Here is a 12,418-nt window from a genome sequence, read left to right on the forward strand (position 1 = left end):
CAAACTTAAAGCTTGCTTGTCCCCAAGCAAGAAATGAATTATTGAGAAAAAAGAATGAAATGGAAGATGATGTTCATGCTAGCAGAGTATTATTGGTAGTTCATGAGGTTTTATGTGGATATGTAAACACTCACTTCTTATTGACTCTTAGGCCTAGAAAGTCTTCGTCAAGCATCAAGCAACACACTGCTATAACCTCTCATTATTTCTTTATCCTTGGCTATTATTTTGTTCATAAGCTTTATTTGAGTGTCATGTGTAACAAGTTCATTGATTTCTTTATACTTGACACATTATTCACTATAGACACTTGGCTCACATTCCTTCTTAAAACATTGATGCCCAGCACCTCTTTGGGCTACTAAATGCCTTGTAGTTAGGTTGCTCTTGATAGTGGACTTTCAGCTGATGATCCCAGGTTAGTTAACCCAAGTCACCGAGTGTTGATGCACTCCAAAGAGCTTAATAGTCCAAGCAGATCCTAGTACAAAGACACCACAGGCATATATTCTAAGGTTCAAGCTATTGGTGTCTAGCTTTGTTTCTTTTTGTTTTTCTTTTGTTCTGTTGCCATTTTTGGCTTTTCTTTTCTCTCTTTTTTTTGTTTTTCTTTTTAACCAAGGATTTTTATTTGATTGAGATTCATAGACAGTAGGCCACTTTCTACTTAAGAGGAGACATCCTAGTTCTCTTATTCATTAAAAGTGAGCTATTATGCAATCACACATTCATACCACCACTTACTTTTATTGTACTTCTATCTAACAGAGAACTATCTCACTTCACATTCAAACCTTTCTTTTATTGAATTAAAGATGCAGGGGACAAAGCATGCTTTTTGTTCAGTGAAAGTAAACACCCAAGCACACACATAGGCTAGCTTACTTATTTTAAGAGAAACAAACATAATGCAAAGACTACTAAACTAACAGTTACTGTTAAGATGGGCATATTCACACTTCCAATTTAAAGCAATTCAATGCTGATGGAGTTAAGTGACAATACAACCTCTTGGTGGCTTCTTCTTCTTTTCTCTCAGCTAATGGTGTGTAGCCCTCCCAAGAGAGTAATTGAATTCCTGCAGTGTTAATGGAAGTTGCTTGTTTCTCAAGCCCTTAGGTGACTGATTAGTGTGTAAGACTTTCTTGTAGGCGTTTGAACTTACATTGGTGGGTGAACACCAAACTTAATCCCTTGTCATGTTTCTTGGTGCACGAAATTGTGATGTCCAGGCTCAAACTATTCCTGGCACGTGAGCAACTTGGTACGCGTAATCGTGATTACACATTCATAATATGTCACAACTTCGATACAACTAACCAGCAAGTGCACTGGGTCGTCCAAGTAATACCTTACGTGAGTAAGGGTCGAATCCCACGGAGATTGTTGGTATGAAGCAAGCTATGGTCACCTTGTAAATCTCAGTCAGGCAGATATAAAGTGATAATGGTGTTTTCGAATAATAATTAATAGAATAGGGATAGAAATACTTATGTAATTCATTGGTGAGAGTTTCAGATAAGCGAATGGAGATGCTTTCGTTCCTCTGAACCTCTGCTTTCCTGCTATCTTCATCCAATCAGTCTTACTCCTTTCCATGGCTGGCTTTATGTGATACATCACCACTGTCAATGGCTACTTTCGGTCATCTCTCGGGAAAATGATCCAATGCCCTGTCACGGCACGGCTAATCGTCTGGAGGCATCACCCTTGCCAATGGCTTTATCTTATCCTCTCAGTGAATAATATGCTCACGCACCCTGTCACGGCACGGCTATTCATCTGTCGGTTCTCGATCATGCTGGAATAGGATTTACTATCCTTTTGCGTCTGTCACTAACGCCCTGCAATCGCGAGTTAGGAGCTCGTCACAGTCATTCAATCATTGAATCCTACTCGGAATACCACAGACAAGGTTTAGACTTTCCGGATTCTCTTGAATGCCGCCATCATTCTAGCTTACGCCACGAAGATTCTGGTTAGGAGATCTAAGAGATACTCATTCTAGCTTAATTCATGTAGAACAGAAGTGTTTGTCAGGCACGCGTTCATAGGGGAGAAGGATGATGAGCGTCACACATAATCATCACCTTCATCATGTTCTTGGGTGCGAATGGATATCTTAGAAGCGAAATAAGATGAATTGAATAGAAAACAGTAGTACTTTGCATTAATCTTTGAGGAACAGCAGAGCTCCACACCTTAATCTATGGAGTGTAGAAACTCTACCGTTGAAAATACATAAGTGAAGGGCCAGGCATGGCCGAGATGGCCAGCCCCCTAAAACGTGATCAATAGTCTCCTAAGATGAACAATGGATTAAAACTGAGACCAAAGATGGTCAAAAAGACTAGTAAAAGGTCCTATTTATAATAAACTAGTCACTAGGGTTTACATGAGTAAGTACTTGATGCATAAATCCACTTCCGGGGCCCACTTGGTGTGTGTTTGGGCTGATCTTAAGTGTTGCACGTGCAGAGGCCATTTGTGGAGTTGAACGCTAGCTTTTGTGCCAGTTTGGGCGTTCAACTCTGGTTTTGGCTCCTTTTCTGGCGCTGGACGCCAGATTTGGGTAGAAAGCTGGCGTTGAACGCCGGTTTACGTCATCTATTCTTGGCCAAAGTATGAACTATTATATATTTCTGGAAAGCCCTGAATGTCTACTTTCCAAAGCAATTGGAAGCGCGCCATTTCGAGTTTTGTAGCTCCAGAAAATCCACTTTGAGTGCAGGGAGGTCAGAATCCAATAGCATCAGCAGTCCTTTTTCAACCTCTGAATCTGATTTCTACTCAAGTCCCTCAATTTCAGCCAGAAAATACCTGAAATCACAGAAAAACACACAAACTCATAGTAAAGTCCAGAAATGTGAATTTAACATAAAAACTAATGAAAACATCCCTAAAAGTAACTAGATCCTACTAAAAACATACTAAAAACAATGCCAAAAAGCGTATAAATTATCCGCTCATCACAACACCAAACTTAAATTGTTGCTTGTCCCCAAGCAACTGAAAATCAAATAGGATAAAAAGAAGAGAATATACTATAAATTCCAAACTATCAATGAAACATAGCTGCAATCATATGAGCGGGACTTATAGCTTTTGCCTCTTGAATAGTTTTGGCATCTCGCTTTATCCATTGAGGTTCAGAATGATTGGCATCTATAGGAACTTCAGATTTCGAATAGTGTTATTGACTCTCCTAGTTCAGTATGATGATTCTTGAACACAGCTTCTTTATGAGTCTTGGCCGTGGCCCTAAGCACTTTGTTTTCCAATATTACCACCAGATACATAAATGCCACAGACACATAATTGGGTGAACCTTTTCAGATTGTGACTCAGCTTTGCTAAAGTCCCCAATTAGAGGTGTCCAGGGTTCTTAAGCACACTCTTCTTTTGCTTTGGACCTTGACTTTAACCGCTCAGTCTCAAGTTTTCACTTGACACCTACACGCCACAAGCACATGGATAGGGACAGCTTGGTTTAGCCGCTTAGACCAGGATTTTATTCCTTTAGGCCCTCCTATCCACTGATGCTCAAAGCCTTGGGATCCTTTTTATTTGCCCTTGCCTTTTGGTTTTAAGGGTTATTGGCTTTTTCTGCTTGCTTTTTCTTTTTCTTTATAATTTTTTTTTCGCCTATTTTTTTTTCTCTTTTTTTTTTCTGCAAGCTTTGCTCTTTGCTGCTTTTTCTTGCTTCAAGAATCATTTTTATAATTTTTCAGATTATCAAATAACATGTCTCCTAGTCATCATTCTTTCAAGAGCCAACATATTTAACATTCTTAAACAACAACTTCAAAAGACATATGCACTGTTCAAGCATACATTCAGAAAACAGGAAGCATTGTCACCACATTAATATAATTAAGCTAAGTTCAAGGATAAATTCGAAACTCATGTACTTCTTGTTCTTTTGAATTAAAACATTTTTCATTTAAGAGAGGTGATGGATTCATAGGACATTCATATCTTTAAGACAAAGTTACTAACTATTAATGATCATGTAGTGAAGACACAAACATAGATAGGCACATAACATAGAAAACGAAAAACAGAAGAAAGAAGAACAAGGAATGAATCCACCTTAGTGATGGTGGCGTTTCCTTCTTGAGGAACCAATGATGTCCTTGAGCTCTTCTATGTCTCTTCCTTGTCTTTGTTGCTCCTCCCTCATTGCTTTTTGATCTTCCCTTATTTCATGAAGCATGATGGAGTGCTCTTGATGTTCCACCCTTAGTTGTCCCATATTGGAACTCAATTCTCCTAGGGAGGTGTTGATTTGCTCCCAATAATTTTGTGGAGGAAAGTGCATTTGAGGCATCTCCGGGATCTCATGGAAATGAGCTTCTTGCGCCTCTTGAGCTCCATGACTGGGCTCTCTTGCTTGCTCCATCTTTTTCTTGGTGATGGGCTTGTCCTCTTTGATGAGGATATCTCCCTCTATGTCAATCCCAGCCGAATTGCATAGGTGGCAAATGAGGTGAGGAAAGGCTAACCTTGCCATGGTGGAGGACTTGTCAGCCACCTTGTAGAGTTCTTGAGGTATAATCTCATGAACTTCCACCTCTTCTCCAATCATGATGCTATGGATCATGATGGCCCGGTCTATAGTAACTTCAGACCGGTTGCTAGTGGGAATGATTGAGCATTGAATAAACTCCAACCATCCTCTAGCTACAGGCTTGAGGTCCAATCTTCTTAGTTGAACCGGCTTGCCTTTGGAGTCAACCTTCCATTGAGCTCCTTCTACACATATGTCCATAAGGACTTGGTCCAACCTTTGATCAAAGTTGACTCTCCTTGTGTAGGGGCGTGCGTTCTCTTCCACGTATGGCAAGTTGAACAGCAACCTCACATTTTCCGGACTAAAATCTAAGTATTTCCCCCGAACCATTGTAACATAGTTCTTTGGATCCGGGTTCTTACTTTGATCATGGTTCTTGGTGATCCATGCATTGGCATAGAACTCTTGAACCATTAGGATGCCGACTTGTTGGATGGGATTTGTTAGAACTTCCCAACCTCTTCTTTGAATTTCATGTCGGATCTCCGGATACTCATTTCTTTTGAGTTTAAAAGGGACCTCAGGGATCACCTTCTTCTTGGCCACAACATCATAGAAGTGGTCTTGATGGGCTTTGGAGATGAACCTTTCCATCTCCCATGACTCGGATGTGGAAGCTTTTGTCTTCCCTTTCCCTCTTCTAGAGGATTCTCCAGTCTTAGATGCCATCAATGGTAATGGAAAATCAAAAAAAGCCATGCTTTTACCACACCAAACTTAGAATATTGCTCGCCCTCGAGCAATAAACAAAAGAATAGAAGAAGAAGAAGAAGAAATATGGAGAGGGAGAGGGAGATGTGGTTTCGGCCAAGAGGAGTGTAGAGGGGTGTGTTGTGTGAATTTGATGAAGAATGGAGGACTTTATATAGGGAAGGGAGGGGGGGTTAAGGTTCGGCTATATGGTTGGGTTTGGGTGGGAAATTGGTTTTGAATTTTGAAGGTAGGTGGAGTTTATGAGGTAGGTTTATGGGGAAGAGTGGATGGATGTGAGTGGTGAAGAGGTGATGGGGAAGAGAGATTGAGGTGATTGGTGAAGGGTTTTTGGGGAAGAGTGTTTATGGGGTTGTGTGAAAGAGAGTGGTGAGAAGAAGTGAGTGGAGGTAGGTGGGGATCCTGTGGGGTCCACAGATCCTGAGTGGATCCTGTGGGGTCCACAGATCCTGAGGTGTTCAAGGATTTACATCCCTGCACCCTTTAGGCATGTAAAAATGCCTTTGTACCCAACTCTGGGCGTTCAGCGCCAGGTTGGTGGCCATTTTGGGCGTTCAACGCCCATTTGTGTGCCATTTCTGGCGTTGAACGCCAGAACCATGCCTGTTCTGGCGTTCAGCGCCCAGAAGCAGCCCATTTTGGGCGTTCAGCGCCAGAACCATGCTCTGTTCTGGCGCTGAACGCCAGACAGATGCTCCTCCAGGGTGTGATTTTTCTTCTGCTGTTTTTGATTCTGTTTTCAATTTTTATATTTATTTTGTGACTCCACATGATCATGAACCTAAGAAAACATGAAAAACAATAAAAAATAAGAATTAGATAAACATTGGGTTGCCTCCCAACAAGCGCTTCTTTAATGTCAATAGCTTGACAGTGAGCTCTCATGGAGCCTCACAGATGTGCAGAGCTTTGTTGAGACTCTCCAACACTAAACTTAGAGTTTGGATATGGGAGTTCAACACCAAACTTAGAGTTTGGTTGTGGCCTCCCAACACCAAACTTAGAGTTTGACTGTGGGGGCTCTGGTTGACTCTACTTTGAGAGAAGCTTTTTTTGCTTCATCTCCATGGTTGCAGAGGGAGATCCTTGAGTTTTAAACACAAGGGAGTTCTCATTCCATTGAAGGAATATTTCACCTCTGTCAACATCAATCATAGCTCTTGCTGTGGCCAGGAAAGGTCTTCCTAGGATGATGGATTCATCCTCTTCCTTTCCAGTATCCAGGACTATGAAATCAGCAGGGATGTAAAGGCCTTCAACCTTTACTAACACGTCCTCTACTTGTCCATAAGCCTGTTTTCTTGAACTGTCTGCCATCTCTAATGAGATTTTAGCAGCTTGCACCCCATAGATTCCCAGTTTCTCTATTACAGAGAGGGGCATGAGGTTTATTCCTGAACCAAGGTCACACAGAGCCTTAAAGATCATGGTGCCTATGGTGCAGGGTATTATGAACTTTCCAGGATCCTGTCTCTTCTGAGGCAATGTCAGTTGATCCAGATCACTTAGTTCATTGATGAACAAGGGAGGTTCAACTTCCCAAGTATCAATGCCAAATAATTTGGCATTCAGCTTCATGATTGCACCAAGAAACTTGGCAGTTTGCTCTTCAGTAACATCCTCGTTCTCTTCAGAAGAGGAATATTCATCAGAGCTCATGAAGGTCATAAGGAGGTTCAATGGAATCTCTATGGTCTCTAGATGAGCCTCAGAGTCCTTTGGTTCCTCAGAGGGAAGCTCCTTATTGATCACTGGACGTCCCAGGAGGCCTTCCTCCTTGGGATTCGCATCCTCTCCTCTCCTTACAGGTTCGGCCATGGCGCTTATGTCAATGGCCTTGCATTCTCCTTTTGGGTTCTCTTCTGTATTGCTTGGGAGAATACTAGGAGTGATTTCAGTGATCCTTTTACTCAGCTGGCCCACTTGTGCTTCCAGATTTCTAATGGAAGACCTTGTTTCATTCATGAAACTTACAGTGGCCTTAGATAGATCAGAGACTAGATTTGCTAAATTAGAAGCATTTTGTTCAGAGTTCTCTCTCTGTTGCTGAGTTGATGATGGAAAAGGCTTGCTATTGCTAAACCTGTTTCTTCCACCATTATTAAAGCCTTGTTGGGGCTTTTGATCCTTCCATGAGAAATTTGGATGATTTCTCCATGTTGAGTTATAGGTGTTTCCATAAGGTTCACCTAAGTAATTTACCTCTGCTATTGCAGGGTTCTCAGGATCATAGGCTTCTTCCTCAGAAGATGCCTCTTGAGTACTGTTGGATGCAGCTTGTATTCCATGCAGACTCTGAGAAATCATATTGACTTGCTGAGTCAATATTTTGTTCTGAGCCAATATGGCATTCAGAGTATCAGCTTCAAGAACTCCCTTCTTCATAGGCATCCCATTACTCACAGGATTCCTTTCAGAAGTGTACATGAACTGGTTATTAGCAACCATGTCAATGAGTTCTTGAGCTTCTGCAGGCGTTTTCTTTAGGTGAATGGATCCACCTGCAGAAGTATCCAATGACATCTTAGATAACTCAGACAGACCATCATAGAATATATCCAGGATGGTCCATTCTGAAAGCATGTCAGAAGGACACTTTTTGGTCAACTGTTTGTATCTTTCCCAAGCTTCATAGAGGGATTCACCTTCTTTCTGCCTGAAGGTTTGAACATCAGCTCTAAGCTTGCTCAGCTTTTGAGGAGGAAAATACTTGGCTAAGAAAGCCGTGACCAGCTTATCCCAAGAGTTCAGGCTGTCTTTAGGTTGAGAATCCAACCATAATCTAGCTCTGTCTCTTACAGCAAAAGGGAAAAGCATGAGCCTGTAGACTTCAGGATCTACTCCATTAGTCTTAACAGTATCACATATCTGCAAGAATTCAGTTAAGAACTGAAAAGGATCTTCAGATGGAAGTCCATGAAACTTGCAGTTCTGCTGCATCAGAGAAACTAATTGAGGTTTCAGCTCAAAGTTGTTTGCTCCAATGGCAGGAATGGAGATGCTTCTTCCATGTAAATTGGAATTAGGTGCAGTAAAGTCACCAAGCATTCTCCTTGCATTGTTGTTGGGTTCGGCTGCCATCTCCTTTACCTGTTCGAAATTTTCAATTAAGTTGTCTCTGGATTGCTGTAATTTAGCTTCTCTTAATTTTCTCTTCAGAGTCCTTTCAGGTTCTGGATCAGCTTCAACAAGAATGCCTTTTTCTCTGTCCCTGCTCATAAGAAAGAGAAGAGAACAAGAAAAGAAGAGGAATCCTCTATGTCACAGTAAAGAGGTTCCTTATTGTTAGTAGAAGAAAAGAAGAAGAAATTCGAACACAGATAGAAGAGGGGGTTCGAATTTGGTGATGATGTGAGGAAGAGATGTTAGTTAATGAATGAATAAATAGAATAAGATGAGAGAGAAGGAGGGAATTTTCGAAATTAATATTTTGAAAAAGAGTTAGTGATTTTCGAAAATGGTTTTTGAAAAATGTTAGTAATTTTCGAAAATTTTTGAAATCAAAAATAAAAAATAAAAATAATTAGTTAATTAAAAAGGAATTTTTGAAAAAGAGGGAAGATATTTTCGAAAATGAGAGAGAGAGAGTTAGTTAGGTGGTTTTGAAAAAGTTAAGAAACAAACAAAAAGTTAGTTAGTTAGTTGAAACAAATTTTGAAAAGATAAGAAGTTAGGAAGTTAGAAAAGATATTTTGAAAAAGATAAGATAAGAAGATAATTTTGAAAAGATATGATTGAAATTAGTTTTGAAAAAGATTTGATTTTTAAAATCTCAATTAATGACTTGATTCATAAGAAATAACAAGATATGATTCTAGAACTTAAAGTTTGAATCTTTCTTAACAAGCAAGTAACAAACTTGAAATTTCTGAATCAAAACATTAATTGATTATGTTATTTTCGAAAATTTGATATAAAAATAAGAAAAATATTTTTGAAAAATATTTTTGGAATTTTCGAAAATAACTAAGAATTTTGAAAAAGATTTGATTTTTGAAAAAGATTTTGAAAAAGATAAGATTTTCAAATTGAAAATTTGATTTGACTCATAAGAAACAACTTGATTTTAAAAATTTTTGAAAAAGTCAACTCAAATTTTTGAATTTGATGAGAGAAAAAGGAAAAGATATTTTTTTTTATTTTTGAATTTTTATGATGCAAGGGAAAAACAAGAAAAATGATGCAATGCATGAAATTTTTAGATCAAACAATGAATGCATGCATGAATGATATGAGTGTCAAGATGAACACCAAGAACACTTTGAATGTCAAGATGAACATCAAGAACATATTTTTGAAAAATTTTTAATGCAAAGAAAACATGCAAGACACCAAACTTAGAATTTTTTAATGGTTACGCACTAAGAATTCAAGAATGCATATGATAAACATGAAAAGACACAAAACAAAAAATCATCAAGATCAAACAAGAAGAGTTACCAAGAACAACTTGAAGATCATGAAGAACACTATGAATGCATGCTATTTTCGAAAAAATGCAAGATGCATATGCAATTGACACCAAACTTATAACATGACTCAAGACTCAAACAAGAAACAGAAAAATATTTTTGATTTTTATGATTTTCTAATTTTTTTTTTGGATTTTTTTGAAAATTATATGAAAAAGAAAGAAAAAATGAGGATTCCAAAATTTTTAATATGAATTCCAGGAATCTTGCCATGTTAGTCTAAAGCTTCAGTCCAGGAATTAGACATGGCTCACTAGCCAGCCAAGCTTTCAATGAAAGCTCCAGTCCAAAACACTAGACATGGCCAATGGCCAGCCAAGCTTCAGCATTTAACACGAGAGTATATTGCTCTTGATAACAAATTGCAAGCCTCAGTCCAAATAAATTTAGACATGGCTTTACAGCCAGCCAGGCTTTACATGCTTCATGAAACACTAGAATTCATTCTTAAAAATTTTGAATAAAAAAAATTTTTTTTTTTGAAAATATTTTTTTTCGAAAACAGATGAGAGAATTTTGAACTATTTTTTTGAAAAATTTTTTGAAAAGAGAATAAAAAGAAAATTACCTAATCTGAGCAACAGGATGAACCGTTAGTTGTCCAAACTCGAACAATCCCCGGCAACGGCGCCAAAAAAGTGCACGAAATTGTGATGTCCAGGCTCAAACTATTCCTGGCACGTGAGCAACTTGGTACGCGTAATCGTGATTACACATTCATAATATGTCACAACTTCGATACAACTAACCAGCAAGTGCACTGGGTCGTCCAAGTAATACCTTACGTGAGTAAGGGTCGAATCCCACGGAGATTGTTGGTATGAAGCAAGCTATGGTTACCTTGTAAATCTCAGTCAGGCAGATATAAAGTGATAATGGTGTTTTCGAATAATAATTAATAGAATAGGGATAGAAATACTTATGTAATTCATTGATGAGAGTTTCAGATAAGCAAATGGAGATGCTTTCGTTCCTCTGAACCTCTGCTTTCCTGCTATCTTCATCCAATCAGTCTTACTCCTTTCCATGGCTGGCTTTATGTGATACATCACCACTGTCAATGGCTACTTTCGGTCATCTCTCGGGAAAATGATCCAATGCCCTGTCACGGCACGGCTAATCGTCTGGAGGCATCACCCTTGCCAATGGCATCATCTTATCCTCTCAGTGAATAATATGCTCACGCACCCTGTCACGGCACAGCTATTCATCTGTCGGTTCTCGATCATGCTGGAATAGAATTTACTATCCTTTTGCGTCTGTCACTAACGCCCTGCAATCGCGAGTTAGGAGCTCGTCACAGTCATTCAATCATTGAATCCTACTCGGAATACCACAGACAAGGTTTAGACTTTCCGGATTCTCTTGAATGCCGCCATCATTCTAGCTTACGCCACGAAGATTCTGGTTAGGAGATCTAAGAGATACTCATTCTAGCTTAATTCATGTAGAACAGAAGTGTTTGTCAGGCACGTGTTCATAGGGGAGAAGGATGATGAGCGTCACACATAATCATCACCTTCATCACGTTCTTGGGTGCGAATGGATATCTTAGAAGCGAAATAAGATGAATTGAATAGAAAACAGTAGTACTTTGCATTAATCTTTGAGGAACAGCAGAGCTCCACACCTTAATCTATGGAGTGTAGAAACTCTACCGTTGAAAATACATAAGTGAAGGGCCAGGCATGGCCGAGATGGCCAGCCCCCTAAAACGTGATCAATAGTCTCATAAGATGAACAATGGATTAAAACTGAGACCAAAGATGGTCAAAAAGACTAGTAAAAGGTCCTATTTATAATAAACTAGTCACTAGGGTTTACATGAGTAAGTAATTGATGCATAAATCCACTTCCGGGGCCCACTTGGTGTGTGTTTGGGCTAAGCTTAAGTGTTGCACGTGTAGAGGCCATTTGTGGAGTTGAACGCTAGCTTTTGTGCCAGTTTGGGCGTTCAACTCTGGTTTTGGCTCCTTTTCTGGCGCTGGACGCCAGATTTGGGTAGAAAGCTGGCGTTGAACGCCAGTTTACGTCGTCTATTCTTGGCCAAAGTATAGACTATTATATATTGCTGGAAAGCCCTGAATGTCTACTTTCTAAAGCAATTGGAAGCGCGCCTTTTCAAGTTCTGTAGCTCCAGAAAATTTACTTTGAGTGCAGGGAGTTCAGAATCCAACAGCATCAGCAGTCCTTTTTCAACCTCTGAATCTGATTTCTGCTCAAGTCCCTCAATTTCAGCCAGAAAATACCTGAAATCATAGAAAAACACACAAACTCATAGTAAAGTCCAGAAATGTGAATTTAACATAAAAACTAATGAAAACATCCCTAAAAGTAACTAGATCCTACTAAAAAAATACTAAAAACAATGCCAAAAAGTGTATAAATTATCCGCTCATCACAACACCAAACTTAAATTGTTGCTTGTCCCCAAGCAACTGAAAATCAAATAGGATAAAAAGAAGAGAATATACTATAAATTCTAAACTATCAATGAAACATAGCTGCAATCATATGAGCGGGACTTATAGCTTTTGCCTCTTGAATAGTTTTGGCATCTCGCTTTATCCATTGAGGTTCAGAATGATTGGCATCTATAGGAACTTTAGATTTCGAATAGTGTTATTGACTCTCCTAGTTCAGTATGATGATTCTTGAACAC

At 39.2% G+C, this 12,418-nt stretch overlaps 1 non-coding gene across 1 annotated transcript; it reads left to right on the plus strand.

The window, feature by feature from the left end:
- The first annotated feature begins 7,861 nt into the window (after window positions 1-7,861).
- LOC148573565 (small nucleolar RNA R71) lies at window positions 7,862-7,969 on the plus strand. Its single transcript, XR_015906121.1, has one exon. It is a non-coding gene; the product is annotated as a small nucleolar RNA R71 (small nucleolar RNA).
- The last annotated feature ends 4,449 nt before the right edge of the window (window positions 7,970-12,418 follow it).

Source organism: Arachis ipaensis, chromosome B2 (genome assembly GCF_059453495.1).
Source record: "Arachis ipaensis isolate K30076 ecotype BB chromosome B2, ASM5945349v1, whole genome shotgun sequence".
In the NCBI taxonomy this organism is placed as follows: Eukaryota; Viridiplantae; Streptophyta; class Magnoliopsida; order Fabales; family Fabaceae; genus Arachis; species Arachis ipaensis.